Source organism: Enhydra lutris, unplaced genomic scaffold, assembly GCF_002288905.1.
Source record: "Enhydra lutris kenyoni isolate GAN:26980312 unplaced genomic scaffold, ASM228890v2 scaffoldscaffold1, whole genome shotgun sequence".
Lineage (NCBI taxonomy): Eukaryota > Metazoa > Chordata > Mammalia > Carnivora > Mustelidae > Enhydra > Enhydra lutris.
This window is the reverse complement of record NW_019154085.1, coordinates 79,112,031-79,126,689: the sequence shown is the minus strand read 5'-3', so window position 1 is coordinate 79,126,689 and position 14,659 is coordinate 79,112,031.

Genomic DNA, 14,659 nt, shown 5'->3' with positions numbered 1-14,659 from the left:
GGCGATTCACAGACCTGTACCCCTGGGGATAAAAATATATTATATGTTTATAAAAAGTAAAATTTAAAAAAAAAATGTAAATGGCCTAAATGCTCCAATCAAAAGACTATGTGGTAGAATGGATTAAAAAAACAAGACCCATCTATATGCTGCCTAAAGAGACTCTCCTCCAACCTAAAGATGCATACAGACTGAAAGTGAAGGGATAGAAAAACATTTACCATGCAAATGGAGGCAAAAAAGAAAAAGAAAAAAAGAAGAGCTAGGGTAACAGCACCTATAACAAGCAAAGTAGACTTTAAAACAAAAGACTATAACAACAGACAAAGAAGGACATAACATAATGATAAAGGTATCAATCCAATAGGAGGCAATAACAGTTGTAAATATCTATGCTCCCAACACTGGACCACTTAAATACATAAAGCAAATATTAATGAATGTAAAGAGAGAAATTGGTAATAATACAAACAATAGGAGGGGCCTTTATCACTCCATTTATACCAATGGATAGATCATCCAATCAGAAAAATCAATAAGGAAACAATGTCTTTGACTGACATATTGGACCAGATTGGACATAAAAGATATATACAAGACATTCTATCCAAAAACAATAGAATACACATTCTTTCTAAGTACAAATGGAACATTCTCCAGAATAGGTCATATACTAGGCCATAAAACAAGCCTCAATAATAAATTTAAGATAAATCATACCACCATTTTTTCAGACCACAATAATATAAAAGTAAAACTAAATCACAAGAAAATGGGGGGAGACACCTGGAGACTAAACAACATAATAGTATACGTAAATGAAGCAAAGAATTTAAAAAATACATAGAGACAAAGGAAAATGAAAACACAACAGCCCAAAACCTCTAGAACCCAGCAAAAGCAGTTCTATATAACAGTGTATAGCAATGCATGCCTACCTCAAGAATTAAAAGAAAAAAAAATTAAACAATCTAAACTTACACCTAAAGGAACTAGAAAAATAACAAAATCCAAGGTGAGTAGAAGAAAGGAAATAAGATCTGAGCAGAAATAAATGACAGAGACTAAAAATGGGGGGGGGAATCAATGAAACAAATGTTAGTTCTTTGAAATGATAAACGAAATTAACCAGGGTTGGGGGGAGGAAGGCAAGTTGAAAGCTTCCAAATTCATTCTATGAAGCCAGCATTACTCTGATTCCAAAACCAGATAAAGACACTACAAAAAGAAATGCAAGCCAGTATCTCTGATGAACACAGATGTAAAAATCCTCAAACCAAATATTACCAAACAAAATCCAACAATACATTTTTAAAAACCATTATCATGATCAAGTGGGATTTATTCCCAGGATGCAAGGATGGTTCAATAATCACAAATAAATGTCATTTACCACATCGACTAAATGAAGCATGAAAAAAAAAATATGATCATCTAAATAGAGGCAGAAAAAGCACTTCACAAGACTCAACAACCATTCATGATAAAAACTCTCAAAAAAGCAGGTTTAGAGGAAATATACCTCAATATAGTAAAGGCCATATATGAACATTCCACAACGAACATCTTACTCAAGGGTGAAAAAGTGAGCTTTTCCCCTAAAATGAGGAACAAGACAAGACTATCCACTCACACCAATTTACCCAACATAATACTGGGAGTCCTACCCTCAGCAGACAACAACAAAAACAAAAGAGGCAGTAAGGCAAAACAGCATGGTATTGGTACACATAGATCAGTGGAACCAAATACAGACCCCAGAAATTACTCCACAATTATATGCTCCATTAATCCATGACAAAGGAGGCAAGAAAATACAATGGGGAAAATCCAGTCATTCAATAAATGCTGTGGGGAAAACTGGACAGCTACATGTAAAAGAGTGAAACTGAACCACATTCTTATACCACACACACAAATAAACTCAAAATGGATGAAAGACCTACTATGAAACCTGAACTATGAAAATCCTAGAAAAGAACAAAGGCCGTAACTTCTCTGACATTGGCCATAGCAACATTTTCCTAGCTATGTCTCCTGAGGCAAGAAAACAAAAGCAAAAATAAGCTATTAGGAGGACACCAAAATAAAAAGCTTCTACACAGCAATGGAAACAATTAACAAAACAAAAAGGCAACCTTTGGAAAAGGAAAAGATACTGGCAAATGATATATCCAACAAGGACTTAATATTCAAAATATATAAAGAACTGCTACAACTCAACACTAAAGAAACAAACAGTCCAATTAAAAATGAGCAGAGGACCTGAAGAGACATTTCTCCAAAGAAGCTATACAGATGGCCAGACACATGAAAAGATGCTCCACGTCACTCTTTAATAGGAAAATGCAAATCAAAGCTACAATGAGATATCACTTCACACCTGTTTTGGCTAAAGCCAAAAACACAAGAAGCAAGTGCTAGCAAGGATGTGGAGAAAAACGAGCTCTCGTGTACTATTGTTAGGAATGCCAACTGGTGCAACCACTGTGGGAAACAGCATAGAAGTTCCTCAAAAAGTTAAAAATAGAATTACTTTATAATTTGTCAATCGCACTATTGGGTAGTTCCCCATAGAATACAAAAACACTAATTCAAAAAGATACATGCACCTCTATATTTATAGCAGCATTATTTACAATAGCCAGGATAAGGAAGCAGCCCAAGTGTCCATCAATTGATGCATGGAGAAAGAAGATACGGTATGTATACACACACACACACACACACACATACACACACACACACACACACACACACACACACACACACACAGGAATATTAGCCATAAAAAAGAATGAAATCTTGCCATTTGGAACAACATGGATATAGCTAGAGAGTATAATGCTAAGCAAAATACGTCAGAGACAAACAAATACCATGATTTCATTCATATGTGAAATTTAAGAAACCTAACAAGCAAAGGGGGAAAAAAAAGACAATCAAGAAAAAGAGAGAGATACACAAATCAAGAAACAAATCTACAGACAACTGATAGTTACCAGAGGGGAGGTAGGTAGAGGGATATGGTTAAATAGGTGGTGGGGATCAAGGAGTACACTTGTCATGATGAGCACAGGGTGATGTATAGAAGTGTTGAAGTACTATATTACACACCTGAAACTAATGTTACACTGTATGTTAAATATCTGGAATTTAAAACTTTAAAATACACACATACACATATAAAATGTCTCTCCAGATCAAAAAAGACCTGATTTATATCATTTCCAGTTTCCCTGGTGTAAATATTCCCACTGTGGCTGACTTCAACAGATTTGGGAAAAGACACGCATATTTGGTTTTTGTCAGCACCTCTCACTCATATCTATATCCACATGGGAATAGAGGAGTCCTTATAGACAGTGGTAGAATGTTCTGCTATAGATGATATGGCCTTCAAAACGATAGTTATATATTGTGATTTCCCCATTGAAGCTTGACACAAACTCCCTTTCCCGCCACAGAAACTGTAATACTACAGTGTCCACTGGATTGTACATTCCAAGTGGCAGGGCTGTTTATATTACAGATCAAATCTGGTAAGAGCCTTTTCCTGCTTAAGGCCCAGCTAAAAGTAGACAGCCATCAATGTCACTTGCTGAATGAATCAGTGAAGTATTCCCAAGCATAGAAAAGTCTGTATTCAGAATGCAAATGCCCACCAGGCGGTCTGCTTACTTCTTCTGAATAGAAGGTGAAGGATGCAACAATTTGTCATTTTCTTTTGAAAAGAAATCCCAGCATGATTCAGACCACTGGATGCCTAACAACATCACTGATGGGCCAAGCATCTGACCCTCCACAGGGTTTACCTATTTACCTTCTAGAAAATCTGTTTTTCTACCTACCTTCTAGAAAACCTACCCACTAAAAATGCAAGGCATGCAATATCCTTGCCCTTTTTTACTTATCTGGTTCAATTAACCCAAGGTCATTGATACAATAGACAAAAGTGGAATTCTACAGAATGTCTAGACAGTCCAAATCTTTTCAAACTATATTTCAATAGAAACATCAGAGTTAACAGGGCCATAGGCAAGACTATAGATGCTTAGTCTTGTCCATCCTCTATAAATACAAACTATTTTTGATCTTCCTTGAGAAGCATGGCAGAGAATGCATTCACTAGATCAGTTACTGTATACCTACCATAAGTCTACAGCAAACATACCACGACATCTGGTGCAAAAGCTGCCATTGGAGCTACTAGTTAGTTGAATTTGTGGGGTTCACTGCCACTTACAAGATCCGCTCAGTTTTCACAGAGATAAAATCTGTCAATTGAGGATATGACAAGGACCATTATCTGCACTTTCTTTCAGTCTATATGTGGTGGCAATCCTCTCTACCATTTCTCCCACCTACCTTCCAGAATGAGATACTATTTTTTTTTATTTACTACCTTGGCTTGAGGCAGTTTTGGAGCCATCTACCTAGCCATCCCTACTGCTAAACATTTTACCTCATAGGCTACTCATCTCTCTCCTAGTGACACCTGTTATTTATCGTAATGCCACCCATTATAATAAATGCCCCTATCACATTTTAGATGGTGAAGAGTTGCCATCATGTTTCTATTATTTTGGGATCCTATCATCCATACTTTCAATCAAGGAGTCCAGTTCTATAATAGCATGTCCTACCATCAACCCTGGCCTAAAGAGGATAGCTACCATTGAGCTCCTAGACATTCAGCATTGAATTTTGATAACTCCTTCAGTTTATGCTCTTAATTTGGGGGCCACATAAGATACACTGTTTATACTTGTTCTCATCTCACGTCAGTGCTTACCTGGGTACATGGATGGAGGGAGCAAAGATTGCAAAAAGGCACAAAACCTTTTAGGGGTAATAGAAATGTATAATATTTTGATAGCTACTGAAAATAGCCATTTTCAGTATGTGCAGTTCATTGCATCCAAGTTATACTTTGTTACAAAAGCAAAGCCTAATAGAAAATTTAGATTGAAAGTGAAGATTAATACAGAAATACAAAGGCTGAACCAGAAATTATGAACTGGTTTCTATTTGAATATCACCTTGTCTTCTAAACTATGGCTACAGAAATTTTGAAAAGTTGTTTAGTGTGTTTAATATTCCTCAAAATGTCACAAAAACATTTTGATTGACCCTTGCTGACAGGGTATCATCTATTAATTGTTTTGAAGTTCAGTGTGATGTTCTACACTTCTAAATGATATGCACAAAGGGAAAGAGTCATAATTTCCTCAAAATCTGGAGGAAAAATTCAATACTGAATTTTGATAACTCCTTTAGTTTATGTTCTTAATTTTGGGGCCATAAAGATAAATATAAGATACACTGTTTATACATAAAATTAAATTGATTGTTGCCTTAACATTTTAATGTAATATTAATAGTATAACAATTATAAATATAGGCTAAAAAAATCAGTTTATTTTTTTAATTTGTTAGTCACCTAAATTTGTTAGTCACCTAGCTGATATAATAGTTATATAATAGTTTAATAGGGTATTCTGAATAGTGTGACTACTACATTCTTTGATTGTTCAAGGTATTTATTTATACCTGAAATGCTAATAAGAAAAAAAAAAACTGATTATATGATGGCAATCTAAAATCATTTCACAGAAGTTTGGAAGTCTTTCCTCCAAGTTTATTGTCCTTAGTGTCCATTATTTCTATCTAATACATATGTAGAGGTGTAGTAACTGGTACTGGATTTATTTGCATTATGAAACAATGGATTTCCATCTTTGGCACATAAACCGTTCCTTTCTCAGACTATTTCATGTGTGCATGCACACACACACACACACACACACACACACAGAGAAGTAGACATTTTTATTTTAAAATTCATATTGCAAAGAAAAAGGAAACAAATCACCAAAGTTGAGGGGGGGAAATTGATCAAAGTGAGAAAACTTCTACCAAATAACAAGATTTATGATCATATTAAGTTACTAATTAATCCAGGGTGATATCAAAGCAGAATATAGAGCCCAGAAATTGTGTTACAGAGGTCTGAAGATTGATATAGGACAGTTAGAATTGTATGTCAGTATAGTCATTTCATTCTCCTATCCTACATATAAAATTACTTTTCTTTCACAGAACAGCTCTTTACATAATAAAGTATGCAATAAAACAAAGAGTTAAGCAGCTCATATCATAAGCCAAACTCTCAGAATTATGTGTGAAGCGCTCTGCATGCATACTTCATTGCAACATCACAACAATGTGAGGTAGACACTATTAGCTATATTTCATAAATGCAGAAACAGACAAAAATATTTCAACTACACAAAAACTTAAAATTTCTATTTATAATATGACCCTATATAAAGTGAGAATAGCTATGATCTATATTCTAAGAAGGAGTTCCTTACAATGCACATATTCAAAAGGAATATCCAGAGTACATACATACCTCCTATGCAATTTTTATGAGACAATCAACCAAATAAAAATATAGGCAAAATATACTGGTAGTTGGAGCAAAGCACAGAGGAAACCCAAATATGAAAAAAATACTCAACCTCCTAATAAGGAAAATTTAAATTAAAATATAAAGTTCCATTACACAGTTATTAATTTAGCAATATTTAATATATTAATAGCCAATGAAGACTAAAATCTTCATACTGCTTGTGATAATTAAATTCATATTATCACTCTGAAAAGCAATTGGCAGTATATTGTTAGGTTGAAATACGCATTATCTATAAACCCATAATTCCCTAGGCATATTCTATAAAAACACTTTAATACATGCAAAAGGATACTCACATTCTGAAGCAATGTAGATTAACTAGATTTATTTAACATTATCCTGGATCAATCTCACAAAGTTGTATGAAAAAGCATGTTGCAAAAATACATGTGTCTCTGCTCATTTGGTAAGAATTGGACATAGCTGATCACATCCCTCCTGGTCAGCATTTACTATATTTGGTTTTATGAACTACACAATTCCCTCAATGTTCTCCTACATAACTGGCAAATTATCAGTCCCTTTTCTGCTTCCTTCTTCAATGTCTGTTAATGTTGGAAGTTCACAGTAATCTGTCCTTAGACATATTCTCACCAATTCCCATTCCCCTTCTCTTCTCTCTTCTCATCACTTTAAATACTAAACACTGGTGACTCCTAACATATATTTCTGCATTCTGGGCCTCTTCTCTAAATTCATTCGCACATCCAGCTATTGACATAACCACTTGGATTTATAGTAGGCATCCCAAACTTAACACATTGAAAACATCTCCCCAGCTGCTCTTCCAAATGAATTCTGTCCTCAATCTTCCCAAATGGGGTTAATGACAACTCTATCCATTCTTCTTTTCCCATTTGAAAAGTTTAGGCCAGTTGTCTTACATTCCTGGATCTGTCAGTGTCATTTAGCCTATTTCTCTAGACCCTTGACATTAACTCTTGACATTAAGTCTAAGAACTTGGTCGATTTCAAGTCACAGTAATAACCACTGAATTAATATAATGAGAACCTGATCTCTCAACTGCAGAAAGCAAGCTGCCTGGCACAATTTTGACACTATTTGTTAACCTTGCCATGGCCACGAATCATGGAAAACTTAATAGCTTAAAATGACACAAATTCAGTATCTTATGGTTCTGGAATCAGATGGTCAAAATGGGTCAAGCAGGGTTTGACTGTTTAAGCTTCCAAAGTTTAATGCCTTCCTTGCTCATGAACCCTACCTCTGCTTCTATTATCACATCCCTTACTCTGACTCTGATCCACCACCTTCTCCTTGTAAGTCCCCTTAACTCTATCACATCTACAAAATCCCTTTTACTATGTAGGTAACATATTCACAGACTCCAGGAATTATGATAGGAACATCCTGAGGAGTGAAGGAGGCATTACACTGCCAACCACAAATACCACACAGATGTTCATTTTCCCATCTGCCTTTCAACCAATGCTTTTAACACCATTGCCAATCCTTGCTTAATCAAGGATTTCAATAAAAACTGCAAAATAATCATTTTTAAAATTATAATAAGGCTATTTGTTAAGCCTGAAATTCAAGTACACAAAGGCAGGAAAAATATGCTTAGATCTTCCCTTCTTATTTCCATTTTTTCTCCAAAGTAACAAGTTTAATAACCTCTTCAAATGGTAAAAAATTAATTTCTATGAGGTTCTCACTCACTATCTTCACACCCCCACCATCATTCACACTCTCAGTGGTTCTTGCAGAATCACTATAATTCCAACAATTACAATAATTATTCCCTCATACATATTTTGGTTATTGGGAGCACCTCTGAGTTGGCTCCTGTGTTCTTTGACATGACTCTATTAATCTTTGAAGCCTTCTTGATTTCTAGCATAATTAGATGTCTCAGCACCACCTTGTACTCTTGCTGACCCACATTTCAAATTCACCATTTCTCAAAGGAGGAAAAAAGTGTGAGAGAACACAACCTTGGTTCTATGGATGATTATTGTTACTATGGATGATTATTATTCCTTAGAAGCAATTTCAGTGGACAGAGCTATATATTAAAAATTCATGCCTGTCATATATATAATGCAATTTCAAGATTACAATGTTTTACTTCTTTTATTTTTCTTGTGTATATATTGTAACATATGTAAAATACTGTTTAGTTATGTTATTTTAACATATTTATTGCTTTATTCTATAGTAAAAAAGTAACATTCTAACAAATTACTTTCTAAAAGTTAAACTGCCCAGCATGTAGACAAGCTATACTAAAACTTGTAGGGAAAAAAAAAGTCTAGACTAACTAAAAGAATTTTCAAAAGTAATAGAATGGGGAAAATCACTCCACCCAAGGTTAAGACTCATTACATGGCTGTAGTAATCAAAACAGATGGTCTTGACAGAGGAATGGACACACCAATCAATGATTCATTAACAGAACTGAGATCCCAGAAACAGACCCATGGAAATATACCCAACTGATTTGACAAAAGTACAAATATAACTCAATGGAGGAAGAACAGCCTTTTCAACACAGTATAGGAGCAGTTGTAAAAGAAACAACAAAACAACAAAGAAAAAAATAAAATCAACCTAAACCTTTTATTTTACACAAAAGTTAACTCAAAATGATCACAGATTTAAATGTAAAATGTAAAACTACTCTAGGAAAAACAGAAAATCTTCAGTCCCTTGAGGTGGATGAATTCTTAAACTTAACACACACACACACACACACACACACACACATACAATATGAGCCATAGAGGGGAAAAAAACTGATAAATTAGGTTAAATCAAAATTTAACACTATGCTTTCCAAAAGATCCTGTACAGAGGATGAAAAGCTACAAACTAAAAGAAGGAAATTCTAAACCACATAACCAACAAAGGAATTCTAGGTAGAATTTATAAAGAAGTCCCAAAACTCAACAGAAAAAAGTCCAATTAGAAGATATGCAAAAGAGGCACCTGGGCGGCTCAATTGGTTAAGAGGCCAACTTTTGATTTCAGCACAGGTCATGATCTTGGGGTTGCGAACTACCCTGTTAGGGAAATGCAAACTAACATCACAATAAGATATCGCTATACATTTATCAGAATGGCTAAAATAAAAAGATAAATTGATTAACACTAAATTATGTTGAAAAGAATTAAGAGAAAGTGGATCACCCATCCATTGCTACTGGGAATATAAAATGATAAAGCCACTCCAGAAAACAGTACAATCATTTTTTTTGGTTTTTTTTTTAACAAAAGTAATAAAAAATTAGCATATAACCCAGGAGTTGCTCTCCTGGCATTTATTCCAGAAAAAGTGAAAATTACATTCACACAGAAATTTGCTCATAAATGTTCATATCAGATTTCTCATAGACTGACCCCCCAAAAAAGACAATGCAGACATGCCTCACTGATGAACAGACTGTGGTATATCCATACTTTGGAATACTCAGTCATAAAAAGGAATAAACTAGTCATACATGAAATAACTTGGATATATCTGGAGCAAATTATGCTGAGTTTTTTACAAAACCAATCTCATAAGATGCACACTATAATTTCATTTATTTAACACTCTGGAAGGACAAAGTCAGAGACAGAAAAGAGATTAAGTGGTTATCAAATAAGGGAGGAAGCTAGTTGTGACTATAAAGAAGTTGCATAATCACAAAACCCACACATAAGAGTGCACATAAAACTGGTAGAATCTGACAAAGCTAGTAGATTGTGTTAGTGTCAATTTTCTGGTTGTGATATTATAGTTATGCAATATATTGCCACTACAATATACTGCATGAAGGATTCTCTTCTTACAGTTATGATTAATATCAAAATATCAAAAAGATATTGAACTATCAAATGAAGTTGAAACTTTAAACTATATTTCTTTTTGTCCTTAGAATCCACCTTCACTAAACATGTGCAGTCAAAGTCTATTCAATAAATGGTGCTGGGAAAATTGGATAGCTACGTATAGAAGAATGAAACTCGACCATTCTCTTACACCATACACAAAGATAACTTGAAATGGATAAAAGACCTCAATGTGAGGCAGGAATCTATCAAAATCCTAGAGGAGAACATAGGCCCTAACCTCTTCAACATCGGTCACAGCAACTTCTTTCAAGACATGTCTCCAAAGGCAAAGGAAACAAAAGTGAAAATGAACTTTTGGGACTTCATCAAGATCAAAAGCTTCTGCGCAGCAAAGGAAACAGTCAACAAAACAAAGAAGCAACCCACGGAATGGGAGAAGATATTCGTAAATGACACTACAGACAAAGAACTGATATCCAAGATCTATAAAGAACTCCTCAAACTCAACACACACAAAACAAATAATCTCATCATAAATGGGCAGAAGACATGAACAGACACTTGTCTAAAGAAGACATACAAATGGCTAACACACATGAAAAAATGTTCATCATCATTAGCCATCAGGGAGATTCAAATCAAAACCACTTTGAGATATACCTTACACCAGTTAGAGTGGCCAACATCAACAAGACAGTAAACAACAAGTGTTGCAGAGGATGTGGAGAAAGGGGAACTCTCTTACACTGTTGATGGAATGCAAGTTGGTGCAGCCACTTGGGAAAACATTGTGGAGATTCCTTACAAAATTAAAAATAGAGTTACCCTATGACCCTGCAATTGCACTACTGGGTATTTACCCCAAAGATGCAGATGTAGTGAAAAGAAGGGCCTTATTTACCCCAATGTTCATAGCAGCAGTGGTCACAGTAGCCAAACTGGAAGGAACCAAGGTGCCCTTCAACAGACGAATGGATAAAGAAGATATGGTCCATATATACAATGAAGTATTATGCCTCCATCAGAAAGGATGAATACCCAACTTTTGTATCAACATGGATGGGACTGGAAGAGATTATGCTGAGTGAAATAAGTCAAGCAGAGAGAGTCAAGTATCATACAGTTTCACTTACTTGTGGAGCATAAGAAATAACATGGAGGACACTGGGAGATGGAGAGGAGGAATGAGTTGGGGGAAAACCGAGGGGAAGTGAGCCATGAGAGACTGAACTCTGAGAAACAAACTGAGGGTTTTGGAGGGGTGTGGGGTGGGGGGATGGGTGAGCCTGGTTGTGAGTATTAAGGAGGGCATGGATTGCATGGAACACTGGGTGTGGTGCATAAACAATGAATCTTGGAACACTGAAAAAAAATAAAATAAAATTACCAAAAAAATGTACTGTAAAAAATATATATTCTAATGTTTCTGGAATTAAAACCTCTCTCCATGTAGTAATATTAATTAAATACCCAAGTATATTTGTTTGTATTTGCTTACAATGTCAGGGACTTGTTAATTTGAGTTGTATTTTTAACAGGTAATGCGTTACATGCTTTGAGTTACAACTATGGAAAAATACAGAGAGAAGTGTTGTTTCCCTTACTATCAGCTCCTTCTCACCCCTTAAAGGTGACTTTTTCTGAAGTGTCCTACCTTTATAAGAACAAATATTTGCCTCCCTTTATTTTACTCGAGAATCAACATACAACATATACTCTTCTGCTTGTTGCTTTCCCCCAAAGATTTTGTAAGAATATGTCCTCTCCTTATCAGTAATATATAGAGTGTGTCCTCATTCTTTTTGAAAAATTGTATCATATTGCACTACCTGGATATATCACAGTCTACTCAACCAGATCTTTTGCTAAACAACCTAGGCATCAAGGAGGTACTCAATAAATAACCTGGAACACATGAAATTTTGTACTTATTGAAGTATATTTGTAATAAGCATTTTAGAAGATTATCACATTAAAGGATTAAGACATTTGTAATGTTAGATATTGCCATTTTTTTTCCATAGGTGGTATACCGTTTTGCACTCATGGAAATTATAAGTGCATGTCCAAGAGATTTTCAAACTTCTGTATTTTCCCAATTTGATAGTTTAGAAATGGGTAATTATGATGCTACAGAATAATTTTTATTCATATTATAAGTGAGGTTGAACATCTTTGCAAAGGCTTCATTAAGTGTTATGTCTGCTTTTTCCCATGATTTGTCTTTTCATGTCCTTTGCTCACTTTTTTATTGGGCTGTTCTTTTTCTTTTCAGTTTCTAGTGTATATTTACTGGTGATCTAGTATATGGACATATAGGTAATCTAACATGTGGGTATATATATACACACACACATACACAAATGCACATACACATATATATGATTATTCATGACTTGCAAAAAGATTCAGTCTATCATTCGATATTGTCTTTATCCCAGGAACAACCATTCCATCACTGCAGCAACCCTATTATGTGGAAAAGAGAGAGCTAGACTGCAGAACAGACATTGTAAGACACCTGCTCAGACCTGTTTCTCAAAGTTTGAGCTTAGAAATCATCACTCCAAATATAAGTGCAGTGGAGGTGATGGCAGCAGTGACCCAGATATGCTCACTGACCAACATAAGCATGAATTCTTGAGGACAGTCCTGAGACTTCTAGCCAGGAATGGTCACCCACTGAGGCACAAATATGAGAGAAAAAAAGAGCAGGTGTGAAAAATTCCTTAAGAGCCACCCACCAGCCTTCCAATTATAGGAGGAAAATCATCAGAAGGGCATGACCTGCAATACTAATGCTTTCCCACTCATATTCCTTGGTGGGTCATCTATTACAGCATTTGTGAAAGTTATTTTTCAACATGAGGGGAAGAGAAAATTTGTACTTGGTGGCAAGAGAATCTGAGTTCACCTCACTTACTGGCTGTGTGGCCATTAGCAAATGGCTTAGGGTCCTAAAGGATCCATGATCCACTCTAGAAAACAGGGATAATAATCATTGCATTGCCAAGAAAATGAACTAGTTCTTGCAAAAAGGAACACCATCTGGTACATAAGTGCTCACATGTGCCCTGTATGCTGTAACATTCTTTAAGTTCTTTCCCCAATTAAACAGGGACTAAGATTTTTCTATCTTAAAATGTGAGATTTGGCCTCAACATTAAATACAGACAATATAGAGGACCAGGATATGAAGGTACTAACAACAACAACAAAAACCCTGAAATCTAACAATAGGAAGTTATAGACATGAGGCCTCAGACATATTGCTGGTAATTATTTCTTCTATAATTGTGATTAGAGCTTGAGCTGGGTATGGATGAATGACAACAGTATTATCATTTTGGGGGGAACATAAAATAGAACTTTACAACTTGTAATAATATGGAAACTATTTCAAAATCCTTCTGCATGGAGTTCTGCATTATATTTCACTAGATGAGTGAGAAAAAGGTATCTGGAGAGGCTTTTGAATACAACGTGAAGAGCTTCAACCTCATTTAATAAGAAAGAAACCAAAGATTTTTTTTTTTTAGTTTTTATATTGTGTCTGATTTTTTATTTTTTTATTTTATTTTTTCAGTGCAAGATTTTTTTTTAAATCAAATTACGATTGAAGGTACACTTGGGAAAATTTTATTCACTCAAGGGTAAGCATTCATTGAACCCTCCACCAGGCATGTGATGTATGAAGTAGGGCATAGGATGGATTGAAAGGATAGAGGCATTTGAAAAGTCATAGCAGCAAGACGATCTTTTGAGAGTAAGTAGGGCAAACGTGGGACTCAGTTCTTAGGGACAATGAAGAATATTTTGGGCTGTCTCTGTGGACTGATGCTATAAACATGTAACAAGAGATCAATAAAAAAGTGAAAGTCTAATGAAAAAACCAGTATGTAGGGGACCTACTCTGCACAGTTATGACTTTCTCTAAGCAACACTAACCTGATACACACCAGATAAACATGGCGGCGGTGTTTATCAAGAGCTGAATATTCACAGGACAAAATAAAGCATATCATGATGCCGAAATAATTTGCAAGACAACATTACAACTATCTTAATGCTGTACTATAATTATTAACATTCATGAATTAAAAAATTAGTATGTTTTTTCTTAAACACTTTGGTATACTAAGAACATAAAAAAGATATGCAGTTTTAGATAAAGAGGTCCTATATGTAGCAAATTAAAACACAGCATCTACACTAAGAACAGTAAGATTTACGTAAAACATGACTAGTGGAGAAACAAATAGTAACCCAAGAACTCCGAGGCTTCACTGAAATTTCTTCCTGAGGCTCACAGAGGATCTAGTAATTTTCCTGTAAGAATCTCTGCTTTAATGTAGAGATGGAAAAATACTAATAGG